The sequence below is a fragment of the Macaca fascicularis genome, chromosome X (assembly GCF_037993035.2).
Source record: "Macaca fascicularis isolate 582-1 chromosome X, T2T-MFA8v1.1".
Lineage (NCBI taxonomy): Eukaryota > Metazoa > Chordata > Mammalia > Primates > Cercopithecidae > Macaca > Macaca fascicularis.
The window spans coordinates 7,564,031-7,582,853 of NC_088395.1; the positions used below are offsets into that span (position 1 = coordinate 7,564,031).

At 40.8% G+C, this 18,823-nt stretch overlaps 2 protein-coding genes across 24 annotated transcripts in view; one reads left to right on the forward strand and one right to left on the reverse strand.

Annotated features, from left to right (window-relative positions):
- PNPLA4 (patatin like domain 4, phospholipase and triacylglycerol lipase) overlaps positions 1-1,404 on the reverse strand; it is a 240,177-nt gene extending 238,773 nt beyond the window's left edge. For 16 of the 20 annotated variants that reach the window (XR_010584360.1, XR_012429967.1, XR_010584361.1 and 13 more), the window contains exon 1: positions 950-1,055. The gene's annotated coding sequence lies outside the window, so the exon portion shown is untranslated. Of the gene's footprint in view, positions 1-70; positions 1,056-1,334 lie in introns of those variants that run through there. The other 4 variants (XM_074029465.1, XM_074029466.1, XM_074029464.1 and 1 more) reach the window with 2 other exon arrangements.
- LOC102122290 (testis-specific basic protein Y 1-like) overlaps positions 1,168-18,823 on the forward strand; it is a 537,360-nt gene continuing 519,704 nt past the window's right edge. For all 4 annotated transcript variants that reach the window (XR_006695070.3, XR_006695071.2, XR_010584363.1 and 1 more), the window contains exon 1: positions 1,168-3,069. The gene's annotated coding sequence lies outside the window, so the exon portion shown is untranslated. The remainder of the gene's footprint in view (positions 3,070-18,823) is intronic.

The following is an 18,823-nucleotide window of genomic DNA, read 5'->3' on the forward strand; positions in this document are numbered from 1 at the left end:
ACAAACAAAAAAACCCCCAACATTCCACATTTACTCGGTACATAGATTATGCAATCTACGATTTAATTACTTGGCAAGAAACAGATGTATACATTCCAGTTGGCAAGGGCATTCGGTCTTTTCTCTTGACCCTTTGAAACGTTTTGCAGGGTGGGGGCAGCACTACCATTATGAAACAGAAAATTATTAGAGACCGTATCAAATTCCAAATGAACAATACATTTGTTCTTGGTAAGTGTATCAGAAAAGTTTAAATATAGTTCCCTACTCCCCTTCCCCATTTCTATTGAGCACCCATATTTTTATGAACGCCAATACAATCACTCAGTAACGCAATAAGCAATCACTCAACAATGCAATACATTTCTTTGCCAAGTATCTCAAGACTAACTGAGGTCATGACTGGCGAAGGCAATTTAAGGCTCCATGAAATGTCAGCCACGCCACCACTTTATACTTGGAACATATCTAAATAGAAAATTATTTTTTCCTATGCCTCAGTGCGCACTACTTGCCCACGTGAATGCAATTGTGCCTCCACAAGGCTGTCCATTCTGAAGGCCTCAGGGTTTCCTTGGGGGCCCAAGGGCCCCATTCAGGGACCCCAAGATGAGGCACACTGCAGGGCCTCGAATTTAGGGACCTAAGACCGCCTGTTCCGGATGCCCTGTGAGGGCAGGCCCTGTGAGGGCAGGAGGCTCGGCCGCCGCAGGCTGCGCTGGCGTCCGCGTAGACTGAATCCCAGTCAATGATCCGGGGGCGAGCCCCAGTTTTGATTCCACTTCTGCAAATGGGGAAGGGAAGGGGTTTGGGTGCTCAGCATCCACGCGGCCAGGCCCAGCCAGCACAGGCACAGTGCCCTCCGGCGGCTTAGAGGCAGGCGGGGCCGGGGTGGTCCCCGCATCAGTCCCGCAGGAGCACACCCTTGCTGGGCCCCAGGGCTCCGTACCAATGCAGCCCCGGGACACTTCCGTGTTGAACGAGTCCCTTTAAGCAGATGGCGGGGCCCGACCGTCATTCAACGCCCTTCCGCCATCAAGGTAAAGCTACGCTCTACGCAAGCCGGCCCAAGAAAGTCCTGCGGCAGGGGTTGGTACCGCCTCCCGCGCAGACATGTGACGTCATCGCGCCGACGCAGGCGTCCGCTCGGCCCCGCCTGCTCTATTTAAACTTCTGGATTCAAGATGGCCGCTAGACCGAAGAGTCCTCCCGCGCAGGCAAGACTTACTCGTTTAGAGTCATGTTATCTTCGAGTATCTAGAGAGACATTTTAACCCACACCCTAGAGAGGCGTTGTAATCCCTGCGTATCTTTTAACGCTACTTGGCCCTCACCTGCGAATCTACTGTTCTTTAATAATCCTCATTTTCTGTGCCTCGGAAGTGCCTTCCTCTCTTCGCGTCTGTTTTCCGGAAGTGGTTCTTCTCCCTCTCCACCCTTGCGCCCGCTTGGGCGGTCCAGCTGCCCCTAGTGCCGACTCCAGGGGCTATTTGGCGGCTGAACATTCCGCATTTTTTCAAGGCGTGCCTTTGGTTTTTTTAAGAAGTGCTATCTAAAGGAGAGGCTGGACTATGGCTCTGGGGAACTTTCATATCCTCAGTTGACCTTAGGCTGTGTGACCTTGAGCAGGTAGCATAACCTGAGTTTCCCGCGTGACCTATGTGCAGATTGAGATGATAAAATGAGAGAGCTAAACCGGAAAGCTCTTCCAACATAGCCGGCCGTGAGCAGGTGGCCGTTTTGTCCTCTGGCACCACTGGCTCAGACTTAAGCAGCCTCGCTGACCGCCAAGATTGCATGCCATGCCCACCAAGATTTAAAGGACTCTGATAATTCTTTCTCTCCCCAAACAGTGTTTTCCGTATCTAATCTTAATAAGCAAGCCTGGAGGAATCTCTGACTTGTGAGTGAAGGCACTCCAGGTGCCCTGGTTTAAGGGCAGAGATTTATTTTCTCTGAGGCTACAAAGGAGCATCTGGGAGATGCGAGAATTCTACCTTTGGCAAAACAGGGAGGAGGGTTGGAGCTCTCCAAGTTGCCTCTGGTTTGAGCTTTTTCTTTCTCTTTTGGTGTGTCGTCTCTGGCCAGCAACACCTGTGAGTCCTTGATTTGGCGATTAGGGAAGATGTTTTTAGTTCACATAACTATTCTTTAGAGAAAATTGATCCTGAAAACACCTTATTGCCTGATCATAGAATGACTGCATTACTCAGAATTCTTTACCTCCACTGGAATTTAGTGAAGGGAATGCCCAACGTACATTAGGAAAATACAGGCACACTCCAGTCCTTAAACCTTCCACAATCCTCTAACTCTTTAAGGTCGAGTGTGATCCTCCCCAGAACTGCATCTTCCAGGAAGTTCATGAGAAAGAAAGGATCCCAGGTCCCATCCCTGATCTCCTGAATCGGCATCTGCATTTTAACAGAATCCTGAAGCAGTGGTCTAACTCCTTTGGTTGTGGTATGGTTTGAATGTATACCTCCAAAATTTACATATTGAAATACTAACTCCCAAGGTATTAGGAGGTGGGGCCTTTGGGAGTTAAGTCATGAGGGTGTAGCCCTCATGAATGGGATTAGTACTCTTAGAAAAGGGACCCCAGAGAGGTCTCTTTCCACCATGTAAGGATAAAAGTACAAGGAGAAGATGGTAGTCTGCAAACTGGAAAAGGGCCCTCCTCAGAACCTGACCATCTTGGCACCTTGATCTCAGACTTCCATCTTCCAGAACTGTGGGAAATAAATTTCTTTTATAAACACTCAGTCAATGCTACTTTATTATAGCAGCCTGAATGGATTAAGACAGGTGGTCTGGTGTAAAGTGATGTGTTGGCATCAGAAGTTTAAGGAGAGACTGGATTCACAGAACCAGAATCTGGGATGCTGTTTACAGAGCAAGTATTTCCTGCATTTGGACACTGTCGGCAGGTCGATTCAGGAGACAGACGAAAACTTTATCACCGGGCAGCCTGGATGAACACCACAACTTTGAGATCTTTCACTTAAAGGAAAGATAAGGGCATCCACTATTTCTACACCTGGCTGGCAGAGTGAGAACTCACCAAGGGTAAGTCTCTTTGGAGCAGCAAAATGCTCCATAATTTAACTCTTAAAATTTTAAACTAGTATTTCTTCCTTACTCCCTTCTGTCTCGTATTGTATCTTCATGTAACTAGTTAAAAGTTGAGCTCCCAGCTGGGTGAGGTGGCATGTGCCTGTAGTCTCAGCCACTCAGGAAGCTGAGGTGGGAGGATTGCTTGAACCTAGGAATTCATCTTCAGCCAGGGCAGTGTAGTGAGACCTCATCTCTAAAGAAAAAACAAAAGACGAAAAAAGTTCAGCTTTGTAATGTAAGGAAGAATATCATATTCATTCACATTTGTCTTTGTCATCTCATCACCAAGCCTAGCACTTGGCATATAGTATATGATCAATAAATATTTGTTTTGGATGTTGGATTTATGTAAATTACCATTGTGATCTGAATATATGGTAATTTAATTGCCCTTTAAGACGTTTTTTTCTGTAATTAATTTGCTTATTTTTGCTCATCTGTTTTCCTTAGTAATTTAGTTTCAAACAGGTTTGTTTATTTAGCCATTTATCATATAATTATTAAGCATCTGTTGTATAGCAAGTGTTACATTGATACAGGTCATACATAGTTGAAAGAATTCAGCCCTTATCAGGGATGCAGAGTCCAGTGGGTAGGGAGACATCTGATGTGTAATTACAGAAGTGTGATGATGTGGTATTGCAAAGCCATACACAGATGCTCTGGTTGTGCACACCAGCTACGGAGTAGGAAACCTTTAGCTCCGGGAGGTGCCTGCAGTAGCACCCAGCACAGAAACAAAATGCCCCACCTTTCCTCTCCAGTGCTCCCTCCCAGGAGGTTTTATTCTGTATCCCATACGGGAGGAGAGGTGGACATGGATAAGGGATGCTTGTCCACAGCTCTGCTCCAGGGAAAGGACCATATCTCAGAATCTTTGAGTCTGATCAGTTCTTTCAGTCTACTCTCCTTGTCGTGTTATTTCATTTTCCAGTCTTGGCTTTTATTTTTTCCTGTTTTGTTTTTTTTTTTTTTTTGAGACAGAGTTTTGCTCTTGCTGCCCAGGCTAGAGTGCAATGGCACCATCTCGGCTCACCGCAACCTTTGCCTTCCGGGTTTAAGCGATTCTCCTGCCTCAGTTTCCTGAGTAGCTGGGATTACAGGCATGTGCCACCACGCCCTGCTAACTTTGTATTTTTAGTAGAGACATGTTGGTCAGGCTGGTCTCGAACTCCCGACCTCAGGTGATCTGCCCGCCTCGGTCTCCCAAAGTGCTGGAATTACAGGCGTGAGCCACCGTGCTGGCCGGCATCTTAACACCTTAATACCTCTTGTCGATCAACGTTACAAGTGATTTGATTTTTTTTTTAAAAAAACAAATCTCTCGTCATGTGTATTCAATATGCTTAGTTTATTCTGCCTTCTGCTTGATAACTGCTCTTCTTTGTCACTTCCTCCCCATATCTTGCAAACTGATCCCAATGAACTGTGCAGCTTAGATACGTGCACTTTAATTTCAGGGGAGTGTGACCACACTGCTGGAGCACTGCCCTTTCCATGGGGGCTTCACAGTAATAACTCAAGATAACATGCCCTCTCTGCCTAGTTTAAGCAATATCTTGTCTTGAGACCACCGTGGAGTTGAGAGAAAGGAACTTTTGCAATCTTGGAGTAGAACTCCCCATCCGAAACCATGGAAAGAGGGGCTACGTCTTTCCCATAGATCACCATCTCTAGGAACACAGTGAGGGAATAGATGAAAAAGGTCAGTGTTAATGCCACTATGTGGAGGGAGCCAGCCCGACGACAGAGGCAGCTTAGCTGGATCCAGAGCTGAGAATGAGGTAGAGAGAGACACACAGAGAGAGAAAGAGAGCGAGAGAGACAGACAGAGACAGACAGGCACCTAGGTATGGTTGCAACTCTTGAACCTGTGGATGCAAATGTAATATTATACATTGAACTGAAAAATAGAGATGGTAAGGATTTCCTGAGTATTTCTGTTATTGTATTAGAATTCCTTAATTACAGTGCTTGTAACTGGTATTCTAGATAAGTATAAGATACAGCAGATAAGCTTTCAAGGGTTTCATGCATAAACAATACATTTTATATTCCTGACTCGCTTTCCCCACTACACCTATGCTTTTATATTTGTTTCGTTAGCATTGAGTTTGTAAAGCTTGCAAACCAAACCATTCTTACTAATATAAGTGCTTTTTACATTTCACATGGCTGTTTTCCATTAGAAATATGCTATAAAAACTGACTGCTTAAAGGAACAGTGGGTAAATTCTTTCTAAATGTGATGATATATTTTCAAAAAATAGGAATTTTATATATATACTATATTATATATATTACATTATTACATATTTCTGTTATACATATGTTTAGATATTCATATAAAACAAAGTAAGACTTTTCTTTGATAACATTTGTGTTTTAGTCTGTTCAGAGTGCTATAACAAAATACCCAAAACTGGGTGGCTTATAAACAATAGAAATGTGTTTCTCACAGTTCTAGAAGATGAATGTTCCAAGATAAGTCACTAGCAGATGGTGTGTGTTGAGTCCCTATTTCCTAGTTCATAGATGACACCTTTTTGCCCTGTCCTCACATAGTGGAAGGGGCAAGGGAGCTCTCTGTGACCACTTTGATAAGGGCACTAAACCCATTCATGAGGCTCCACTCTCAGGACCTCCTCCCCTCCCAAACACCCCACATCCGAACACCATCACCGTGGGGGATAGGATTCAACAAATACATTTTTGGGATGGGACACAAACATTCAGACCGTAACAATCTGAAAACATAATTCAAAATAGCCATCCTTTAGAAGTATAATTTATTTATGACTCAGTATATCTGATAATATATGATAATCTTTAGGTCTTTTAACATGATATTGAAACTAAGTATCAAACTATTTCTATTAAAGAGTAACATTTTAAAAATGTGACATTTGTTTTATAAGCTTCATTTTAATTTAATATGTGAAGGGTTCGAAATGTAATATTATGCATTGAGCTGAAAAACAGAGATAGTAAAGCAGGTGAGCTTTCAGAGTTTTCATGCTTAAATGATATATTTTATAGAAAACAGGTTCAGATCCTTGATAGCCAGGTGGTGAGTATGTGGTAACAAATGTACACATAATCCTAAATAATTTTTAAAATCCCAATCAAAGAAAACCTGCATTCTCTGCTCTGTGTACTTCATTGCAAAGCAACTGTACAGTGAACATGGCTGCTAGGGGTCCACCAATTGTGCAGACATAAATACTCCTTTCTAGCCTTCAAATATTTTTGTTATCATGGAGCTGATTATTAAGGAAATAATATCAATGTCAAATAAGTAACATTGTTGGGTGACAGGTGGACAGCTTCAGTGCCTTATGCTCCATCAAATTCACCAAAATGCTGTGTTTTAATTTGGACTACAAGATCTAGTCATTATTGGTGCTATTATCAAAATAAACACCCTAACTACTAAAACATTTAATTATCTAATCACCTCATTTCAGAGAGACAAAATAAGGATTTTGGTCTATTCTTTGTTAGTAAAATGCCTTGCTTTCCTGAGCATCCACTCCTATTACTAGAATTTTATTAATATTTACTACACTTATTGCTGCCCACTCCTTGCCAGTCCTTTGTAAACACTGTCTCATATCACTTGTACAATGTCGAAAGATAGAAATATATGGGCCAGGTGCGGTGGCTCACGGTTGTAATCCTAGCACTTTGGGAGGCCGAGGCAGGTGAATCACCTGAGGTTGGGAATTCGAGACCAGCCTGACCAACATGGAGAAACCCCGTCTCTACTAAAAATACAAAATTAGCCGGGCATGGTGGCATGTGTCTATAATCCCAGCTACTCAGGAGGCTGAGGCAGGAGAATCTCTTGAACCCGGGAAGTGGAGCTGGTGGTGAGCCGAGATGGCACCATTGCTCTCTAGCCTGGGCAACAAGAGTGAAACTCTGTCTCAAAAAAAAAAAAAAAAAAAAAAGTTAGAAATATATAATAGATGACCCCCCAAAAAAGAGAAATATATAATAGATTAAAGGTAGCCTTTCTTTATCTTTGCAGAGGTTGTAAAGCCAGGTTGCCCTGCTCTAAAGCCTGTGCACAAATTAGTGAAATACTAAGCTCTTATTATGTGCCAAGCTTTGTGTTACTCGGCTACTATGAGTCTCAGAATCGTTCTTCCTTTAATTCTTTCTAGGGTCAGAATTTGTGATTGGTATTCATATTTGGATATTTATAATTTGAAAATGGTAAAAGTCTTAATAGATGTTATATATGAGTTTATTTTAGCATTTAAAGAACTTGTTCACGTCTTGAAAAGAAAAGTAAAGCAAGCCTAGCAATTAATTAAAACTACCCTTCTCTATTGGTCATTTGCAGCAGTAACTCTTTTTTATGTCTCCTTTTCCTGGAAGCTATGTCATAAAGTAAGTGATTGTAAAACAAACATAATTTCCATTAGGAGCAATGTTATAAAAGGGGATTATGTTATTGGCTAAGGTCTTAACTACAAATAAATTATGTATCTATTCATTTGTCTTCACGCCTTTGCTGTCATTAGATAAACTTTTTGTCTAATATATGAAAAGAGCTGGGCTAGGCATTAAAAATATATTTTAAAAGAATCTTAAGATAAACTGTTCCTTTAGTTCACTGTATTTTCTTGCTCAAATGTCCTTTCACACTTCTGTGTCCCATTAAGCCCTAGTTTTTCTTCAAGGCCTAAATCAAACTCTACTTGTGGAGTTACAACCACCTCTGTTAATCTTTGCCATACCCTCATCTTTGTTACTATGTGTACATTATTGCTGTAGCATCTTTGACTGTTTATTTCAGTTACAAATATGCTTGCCACTGCTCTTTAGGTTCAGAGTTCATTTGGAGCAGGGACTATGACTTGTACTTTTTGGCTTTCTCCGGCACACAGAAGTTAGCTAAAGCATAGTAAATGAGTAAATGTTTATAATAAGAATCTTTAAACTGGGCTGGGCACAGTGGCTCATGCCTGTGATCCCAGCACTTCGAGAGGCCAAGGTGGGCAGATCACCTGAGGTCAGGAGTTCAAGACCAGCCTGGACAACATGGTGAAACTGCGTCTCTACTTAAAACACAAAAATTAGCCAGGCGTGGTGGCAGTTTCCTGTCATCCCAGCTTCTCGGGAGGCTGAGGCAGGAGAATTGCTAGAATCTGGGAGGTGGAGGTTGCAGTGAGCCGAGATTGCACCATTGCACTCCAGCCTGGGTGACAGAGTGAGACTCCATCTTAAAAAAAAAAAAAAAAAATCTTTAAACTGCATGTTTCAGATATCTAACTAGCTTTAGCAGAGGAAAATATGCTACTTAGAATAATCAAGGAGCTGGAGGTACTGCTAACTGCAGATATGGCTCGGTCAGGCACTCAGTGAATGCTGTTAGGGCCATGTATTAGTCTGTTCTCATGCTGCTATAAAGAAATACCTGAGACTGGGTAATTTATAACGGAAAGAGGTTTAATTGACTCACAGTTCCACATGGCTGGAAGGCCTCAGAAGGGGAAGCAGGCACCTTCTTCACAAGGCAGCAGGAAAGAGAGGAGTGAGTGAAGGGGGAAGAGGTCCTTATAAAACCATCAGATCTCTTGGGAACTCAGTTATTATCATGAGGACAGCATGGGGGAAACTGCCGCTATGATCCAATCACCTCCCTTCCTTGACACATGGGGATTGTGGGTCCCTCCCTCAACAGGTGGGAATTACAATTTGAGATAAGATTTGAGTGGGAACATAGAGCCAAACCATATCAGGTCACCATTTTGCCACTTCCTCTCTATATTTCTCTTCTTAGTCTCATTCTTCAGGCAGCTCCACATCTTCTTAGCTTATCAGTGGAGAAGTCCTTTTATCATTATCTCCCTCCCAAATTTAGAAAAAGACTCCTGTTGATTCTGTTTTTATTACATGCATGTCCTTGCAATAATCAATGTGAACAGCAAATTATGATACATGATGGTTTGAGCCCATGATGAGATGAGCATGGACTGTGCAGACAGTGGGTAAGTATGAATGGATGCACTGCAAGTCCAGAGACAGTTGGGTGGGGAAGCCCTCCTAGGAAGAGGCCTGGCGGACTTGATCCACCTGCCCACTGCAGTATTTGATAAATATTTGTTGAATTCAGTGAAAGCAAAAAGGCAGCTGTAATCTCATAAAATGGGACAATTTGCTTTACTCCTTTTGATACATAAAACTGTATGGTACATATCTAATTGGCACACATTCCTTCAAGAATAGGAACACAAGTATGATGTTTACTACAATGAAAAGTTGGTTGCAATATTAGATATATTCAAATTAACAGCATGTTACTTGGCATCAATGTTGTCCAGCATTGAATTAACTATAGGGTTACTTGGGTTCTTTGAATTTCATGGGCTATTTTGGATGTGAGAGGGGGCATAAGACTTGCTCACCAAGTCAGTGTAAATGGATGATGTTTCACTGTGATAAATTTCCCCGTATGGAGCTGTGTTACTTAGAGTGCTGGCAAGAATCTTATTTTACACATAGGATGAAAGTAGATGCTAAGTAAATGTTTGTTTTTGACATCAGTGACAATAATGATAATGCTTTTCTGCCAAAAATTTTTAAGGAGTAGGAGGAGATCCCAAGGTTCTCTCCATCATCTCTTACTTTAGAACATAGCATCATAAGGCATTTTGAAAAAGAGAATAGTCACCATTTAGTGGACATCTTTTAAGGTATCATATTTTGTGTTAGAGCCATAAATAAATATGCTATTGACATAAACTTTCAAAAATGTTCTTTACAACAACTTCACTAAATTTCTAACAAAAGTAACATAATATCCCAAACTATACAGATACATTCCCTATTCCGAAGACTACAAAAAGAATAGGTAAAATGGATCAGGCGTCTGAGCTAGAAATTACAATGAAATTCCGAAAGGGCCCTGGCTGACATGTAGAAGGTGGCTCTGGTTTCAAGCTCTCTTATTATGACTTGACTTCTCAGAAAACCAGCAGAGAAGTAGGGGGATAATAGAACCCAATAACATGTGGGATAATATTTGTTGTATTGTATGAATTGATTCTATCATTCCTGGGGAAAAAATTCCCAAGTTCTAATGAACTGTCATTGATTCCTGTAAGCAGCTAAATTTAAAATAATGAAAACACAGAATTCACACTCTGTGAAGGAAAGAGATGGCAAGTTCAAAGTCATTCCAACAGTATTAATTACGTGGGAAAGCCTATCCCCAAGTATACCCACCTAAGATATGTTTTGCATTTTTAAAATTCCCAGATGGAAGCTGGAGAGTCCTATTTATATTGTCCTTTTAAGCACCAAGCTTTCTTTCCTATATTTTATTCTCTCTCCTCATCTTGAGGGAGCATGATCCCACTCTTATGATGCGTTAGAAATGTCATATTAAGACAGTAAACCTTTTATAATATAAACATTTGAGTAGCCACATAGCACCTTCACATCTCACTTAAAAAGCAACAGTAGAAGCCGGGCACCGTGGCTCACGCCTGTAATTGCAGCACTTTGGAAGGCTGAGGCGGGCAGATCACTTGAGATCAGGAGTTCAAGACCAGCCTGGCCATCATGGTGAAACCCCATCTCTACTAAAAATACAAAAAAATTAGCTGGGCATAGTGGCAGGTGCCCGTAATCCCAGCTACTTGGGAGGCTGAGGCAGGAGAATCGCTTGAACCCGGGAGGTGGAGGTTGCAGTGAGCCGAGATCGCTCCTCTGCACTTCAGCCCGAGCGACAGAGTGAGACTCCGTCTCAAAAACAAAACAAAACAAGACAAAAACCAAAAAGCAACTGTAAGAAGCAGAACACACCATAAATATACCATAAGGTTAAGGTTCTTCTAAAGGCTCTTTATCATTCTGGAATTTGGTTTTCCTGTATCTTCATGTATATCTACACCAAACTTTAGAAAATTCACTGAGCACCAAAGATGAGGACATTTTTCTAGTTTTATCGGATAAAATAATTCAGATTCTGTAGGGTATAGAAACATTTATAAGATAATATTTTAAAGAGGACTGAGCTTCATTTCACCATTCTGTGAACCTAGGCAAAAGTTACATTCACTTCTGTTGGAAAAGAAACTGAAATGACATTTTTGCTTAATTGTTAAAAGAGAAATACCTTCCGTTAATGCGGACAAACACATTGGTTCAATGACCCCAATTTTACTTATACTTAACATCCACCCAAACTATATTTTCATTAACTGTTAGTGTGATTGTTGAAACTGAAGGTCATTTTCCATCACTTACATGTTTTCAAATATCTTTTCTTGTTTTACTTTCTATACTCATTTTGTTTTTTACTTTGTATACTAGAATGGCAAATTATTATGCTGTATGCAACACAAAACCTCTCTGTATGTACTTTTAATTTCTATTTTATGTTTTTAGAGGAAAGAGTGTTAAGTTTATGGTTTTTAAAATTTATTTAACACACACTTGCATGGTGTTTACTGTGTGTGTCTTCTAACCACCTTACAGATATCAATGCATTTAATCATCTTAATAATGCTGTGAGGTACGTACTGCACTGGCACTAGCATTTTGAGGGTGGCTACATGATTTACAAAGAGACTAAGTTACTTTCTCAAGATCACACATTTGATCAGTAGCAGAGCCAGGATTCATTTCTTTACGATTTTGCCATGGTGCCTCCCCAGTGCCAAAGTCAAAAGTCGCAGAGTAGACCCATATTCACAGGTTGTTTACAGCAGGCATTCTCGTAGAGACATTGATAAGTGAATTGAGAAATGAGGCTGTCCGGCTGTACCCCAGCAGCATCTTGAGAGGCTCATCCTCCTCTACCAAGCTATTAAATGTTGAGTTATCAAGACTTACACTTGGGGTCTATTTCCTTGTGCCAACTAGGGGACACCATTCCTGCCCAAAGCTTTGGTGCGGTCTCTCGGCCTACGGCCTCCACATCAGGTAGTGTGATAACATGAGGACTCCTAATTTGGACTGCCTACTTATGCATAGGGACCAACTCAGGATATAACTCAGGGAAAGCCCCTGCCTAGGTGAAGGGGGAAAGCCCATCCTGCCCACTAGCACAGTCGAGGTGTGGGAGAAGGAAAAAGGGGTACCAAGGTAGAAAATTAATGTGCTTCTTCCCCCACCTTCATGGTTCCGTGTTGGGAGTGCTCTTGTAGACACACACAGGAAGGTAAAGGGCATGCCTGTTTTCCCACACATGGCCTTGGGGAGCTATAATACTCTAGTACAGTGGTTCTCAATTCTGCTGCTTTTGATGAGTTTAGGATGGAGCCCAGGCATCAACATGATTTTGGTGGTGGGGAGTCGGTGGGGTGGGGGTGGGAGGGTGGAGTTGAGGGGACCTCTTGGGTGAATCTAATGTATAGCTAGGGTTGAGAACCACTATTCTTAGAGAAGTTCTCTGGTTGGTCAACATGGCACCAGGGCTGTAATGCAGGTTTGGGAGAGGGATATGCCTAGATCCTGAGCTGACATAAGCAGCCTGGTGATCAAGGGATCTGGAAGATTCTGCACACCCTGATGAGGAGTGACAGAATGGCGGAGTGAATCCAGGCTGGCCTGAGATGGGGATGCAGTCTTGGGGGTAAAGAGTACAGAGTCAAGACCAGGGCCATGGAGTCCGGCATCAGGAACATAGCTGGTGCCACACGTGCCAGGTGCAGCCTCAGGGAATGCCAGTCCAGGAACCACCCAGACCAGCAGAGATAGCACAGAGCCTTCTGGTACTTGATCAGACCTCCCATTTCTTCCCCACAAAGTCCTAGGGACAGTGCTGGATATACCATTTGCAGGGTCCAGTGCAAAAGGGAAATGAAGAACCTGTGCACAAAAAGCAGGAAAAAAATTGCCATTACGAGGTTTTTCCTTACGTCTGTGGCCTATCTCCCTCAATTCGTTAGAGTTTAAAATTTGCTATTTAATGTCTAAGTAAAGAAAAAATTGTAAATAATTAACATGAAACTTCACCACTCATGTTTATATTGCATGATGCCAGTTTTAAAGACAAATATCAGAGCATTTACATAGGATGTGGGATTATCACAATCACACAACCCATGTTTTGTAGCTTGCACATGCACATGCATTTCATTCTGGCCTGGATAGTGAGGATGCTTTGCAAAACTAGCCCAACTTTTCTGATTCCACTTCCTGATATGCACACATTGCATCAACACTTTCCACCTGCTGAGTGAGGAAGGCCTGAAAGGAAAAGAACATGGGCTTCTCTATCTTTTGCTTTCCTCTGTGTCATCATTTTGAGTTTAAGTGGCTGGCCAATCCAGAAGATGACATGGGTAGGTAGGAAAGGTTATAACAGGCTTCCCTGGTCACATGTGTTTCTTAGTATACATTTGCTTTCTCTCTGCTTTCGAAGAAAGTTCTGGTTCAAATGGAAAAATGTGGCATCTGAGGCTGGCAGCGTTTCTTCTAACTCAGCCATGAGTATAGCACTGTCCTTTTGTACTTGCTTTGAGACCATGTGATCTCCCATGCATTGTGGGTCTGTTGTTCTTCTGTGCTCATGAAGCATCACAGACCCTATATGTACGAAGCAGGCGGCTGAGAACAGCAGACATGCACATTGCCAGTATCTGCTCTGCTCATGTTTATACATCAGTGTCCCATCAGATGTCCCTTAGAAAACACAAGTTCAAATATAAAATTACTACAGATTTCAAGACAGACACAGTGGAGCATTAATCCAAGTATGGGGTCCTTCTGAGCATGGCGTCCTTCTGAGCATGGCATCCTTCTGAGCATGGCGTCCTTCTGAGCATGGCATCCTTCTGAGCATGGGCTGTGTCTGACTGTGCCAGCTACCTCCCCATGAACCTGGTCCTACTCAGGGATGCTTTTCAGTATTCTCAGTTAACATCTCACAGAAAATGGGGAGAGAAGAAGCTTTCTGCTCTGCGTGAAATGAGACTGTTGTGATTATTAGATACTAGTCATAACATGAAAGAACAAAATAATTAACTCTTGGCTATTTGTTTAAAGTTTCCGTTCCTGAGATTCATTTTCTTAGCTAAGACTGCTTTGGTTGCTGAGAGAAAAAGCAGAAATTATATGTGGATAAAGAAAATTACTGTTAGAATATACTTGCTAAAAAAGTAGATTTTAAGTGTTCTTCTCACAAAAAAATGATAAGTATAGAGATAAGACATGTTAATTAAGTTGATGTGGCATTCCACAATGTAAACATATTTCAAAGCATATTATACGTGATAGTTATGTACAATTTTTCTTTGTCAATTTAAAAAATAATAATACAGAACCCGGGGAAGAGGGAATGTCTAGGGGATTGGCACTAGGAAGTGGAAAGCCACCAGAAACCATGTGTCCTCTTTGTACTTCCAGGGTCTTGTGGATTCTCACTTAGCATCTCTTACTTCCATTCCAGGAGATCCACTTTCTCTGCTTCTCAGTGTACACACCATGACCAAACGTGGCAGCCCTCAGCTCTGGAGTTTACACAACCTCAGCTCAGTCTAACGGCACAGACAGTGTAGAGTCTCATTTTTCCTAGTCCATATTTCTGGCAGAGAGAATGTGATTGGACAAATGTCCCTGGTCCTAGCAGTGATGAATGGTGAGGACTGGGGGACCGGGACTTGGAAGCTCATGGGCTGGACAACATTCCTGAAGTTTTCTACTGCACCCTTCGTACTTGGTTAAATGTCCTGGTCATAAGTTAACTTTCTAATAGATAAATCATACATCTAGATATCTGGTTTTTCTCTTACTATTGTTTACGTTTTTTTTTTTTTTTTTTTGTAACTGGATCAATATAGAAGATGAGCCCAACATTTTATAAATGAAAGATAATGAAAATAATCTGGGAGCAGTTGCAGAGCCCACGCTGTGTGCCAGTATCTTTGCTCATCGTGTTGTATTCGTTATGTCAGTGTCCGCAATAAGCACCCTGGAGGTGGGTAGAGGCACTCACCCTAAAACTCCAAGGCACTTTCCCAGGGGCATGCACAGGAAGGAAGCAGAGCCAGGAAAGAAATCCAGATTCAAATCAGTGCTCAGAGCCTGCACTCTTTTTACTAGAAAATAATAAACACGAGCTGGCTTGATTATATACTCTGTTGAGAAACTGTCATCATCATTATAGCCCTCGCTTTCTCCCTGGTGATTCATTGACTGCTGTCAGAGTTCAGAAAACTTCTGATGCTTGATTTTTTTCAAGGAACTCAATTAAAAAGATAGTAGCAATTAAGCACAGCAGATTGTCAGAAATGTTTGCCCTTAGTTAATGAGTGACTTTCAGAATAGCACTAGTGTGTCCTCCAAGATTACATGCATAATCCCACAAAAATTGATGCCAGGTGGGCCTGACCTGCGTGGGAAAGTAGATTTCTTGTGTCTTCAAGATGTTTTTCTATAACTGTTTCCAGTCTGCCCCCTGCTGGCTGATGAGAATTGGGTATTGCAAATCACAGACCCAGGCGAGTAAATGCCAGAGAGAAGCCACACTTCCCTGGGTTGAAAGAGCCAAGGAGGTCTCAATTTCACAAGGCCTTAGTCCATTCAGAAACCAGCTGACTCTCCCACTACCTGTATTTTACCCTTTCCCAAACCAGCTCCAGGGAGGCGTCAGAAACTTTTCAGATCAATTTTATCATCTGCTTGCATCTACCTGTGCTGCATGGCAAAGACTGCTTTATGTTACTTATCTGAGTCATGATTGAAATCTCAGTGCAAAATTAAATTGATATTGAAAAGAGAATAACTTAGATTAGTGTTCATCATTTTTGTGTCTCTTGTTTCATGCATCCTTTACCTTGACTCTGCAGAGCTCTTACTGATTTTAAACATAGATGAATTTGATTTTGTCCAGAATTTAAAAATCAGTCATAGAGCATAGCTACTTGTTTAGACTGTTTTTAATTTTAATTTTTATTTAAAATGTTCACTAGATTACCAGATAATCATTACTTTATTAAGCCCACTTTATGGATTCATTTTATTTTTTTAGTGAAGCAAACTAAAAGTTAAAAATGAACATAAAACAATTTCTACATTAAGTAGCATAATTATTCATTAGATCTTAAAATTAAAACTACTGCTAATGTAACCTTTAGGATATGAAGATAGGCTTTAGAATTATGTTTGTGTGTGGATACACACACTCAATGGGGACTATTTCACAAAATAAATATATGTTATTTCTATTCTTGTTGGAATTTAGTTTTTTAAAAAAACTTTTTTTCTGGTTTGCAAAGGAATACATGTTCATCATAGAAAATTTAAACAATACAAACAGGAATTAAAAGACTACCTATATAAAATTACATGTATGATATATTCGCACACGTATAGGTAAAAACATTTTGTAATTTACTTTGTAGAAATTTCTATCTCAAATTTTAATATAAAACATTGTATCAGAACCTACCAATATAAGTTATAACCTAATAAAAGAGCTGCCAGTACTTTAAGTTCTTACATAGTAAGTTACCTAATATTATGAAATACACATGACTCCTTTTTACATGTTTTGTTTTCAGACATCTTATCAATAGCCTAGACTCATGAATATCATTTTTGCACATAATAGTTATGGATAGATCAAAGATTATATTAGATGTTGGTGTCTGATTATTTACTAGGCTTTTTCACCACTGAAATGACCGCTCACCCACTGTTTTTAACAACCATGCTGGTGGAATTTGTGTCCTAATAAATTTATAAATTATGACATACCAGGGGCCTCAATACTAGAAACATTGAATGCACGAATGGCAAGGATGTCTATAAAGTAATAGGACATATTTTTTAACACATGTATCCGTACTCATACTTTCAAGCAAGTGTTTTCGTCAACATAGGTTAAGAGCTTACCAGCTGTTTCTATAATTGATGAATGTGTTTCCATGAATGTATTTATTCATCAATATCAACTGAGAGTGCTCTGTGTGTTGGCATTTTCATAGGTACTGTGGACGTAATAACGAATGAATGACACAGGTAGTCCGCAGTCTAAGGAGGGGGAAAGATGATAGCTATTGCAATATAGGAATCTAAGCCATAAGTGGAAGGTGGTACAAGACAATGTGGGATCTTACCCACTCCAGTCCCAGGGGTCAGGTCACATGTGAAAACAACATGATTCCTATGCTCAATCTTGGCCATTGGAATTCCAGGGCATGGCTGAACAGTTGAGAAGGTACCTTAATCAGGATTGTATCATAGTCCCAGAAAAAGGAGAGAGCTCTTCTGGAATTGCCTTCAAAGGTTTAGGGTATTTTGTTGAATAGCCTATAGGGAAGTAAGTGATAACATTTGATGTAATTTGTATTCTTATTCTCTAAGCTAAAGTCTAACATGTAATACCTGCTGCTGGGTCAGTGTAGTATTAGAGTAACATTGACCTTTTAATAGCTCCAGGGTTTAACAGAGGGACAGGCATGCAGTAGATGCTCAATGGATGGTTATCAATAACTGACTACAAGAAAGCTGACAAAATGATTGAAGCACAACTGGAAAATTCTAGTCTAAAACCAGATAGGTGTGAGTGCTGAGAGAGATTTGTGTGTATAGCTTGCTAATTGATTATATTGCTTCCAGGAACTCTCCTGTAGTAAGAGACTCACTTGAACAAGTGAGGGCAGGTTGCCAATTCGAGTATTGGCAGCCTGAATATGCCTTGACTATTCAAGTTGAGTACTTTGATGAGGGCTATAAGCATTTGGATTTTAATGTTCTGATACATTTTAAATCAAACAATTAAATATATATATATACACACACACACATATATATATATAAAGTTCACTTTAAAATTACTCAGTTTGCAAGTGTGTTGATACCTTTACATATGTACACACATTCACAGACTGCAAGTTTAATTGGTGTGACTTCAGATAAGTCAGCATTTGCTTTTCTTGATTCATGCAGATTACCTGGTTCAAATCCAGGTTCCACCATCTATGGCTATGTTACCTTGGGAAGGTTATTTAACCTCTCTGTGCCTCAGTTTCTTTCTTTGCAAAATTTTTTTTTATTTTCAACTTTTGTGGATACATAGTAGGCATATATATTTATGGGGTACCTGAGATGTTTTCATACAGGCATGTAATGTGTAATAAGCATACCAGGAAGAATGGGGGTATCCATCCCCTCAAGCACTTATCCATTGAGTTGTAACCAATCCAATTACACTCTTTATTTTAAAATGTATGGTTATTATTGACTGTAGTCACCCTCTTGTGCCATCAAATAGTAGGTCTTATTCATTCTATTGTTTTGTACCCATTAACCATCCCCACCTGGCCCCCACCCCACCCCCGCTAACCTTCCCAGCCTCTGGTAACCATCCTTCTACTCTCTATCTCCATGAATTCAATTGCTTTGATTTTTAGATCCACAAGTAAATGAGAACATGTGATGTTTCTGTGCCTGGCTTATTTCACTCAACATAATTATCTCTATTTCCATCCATGTTGTTGCATATAACTGAATCTCATTCTTTTTTATGGCTGAACAGTACTCCATTGTGTATATGTACTACATTTTCTTTATTCATTCATCAGCTGGTGTTGGTGGACACTTAGGTACTTCCAAATGTTAGCTATTGTAAACAGTGCTGCAACATACGTTGGAGTGCAGATATGTTTTCGATATACTGATTTCCTTTATTTTGGGCATATACCCAGTAGTGGGATTGCTGGATCATACAGTAGCCCAA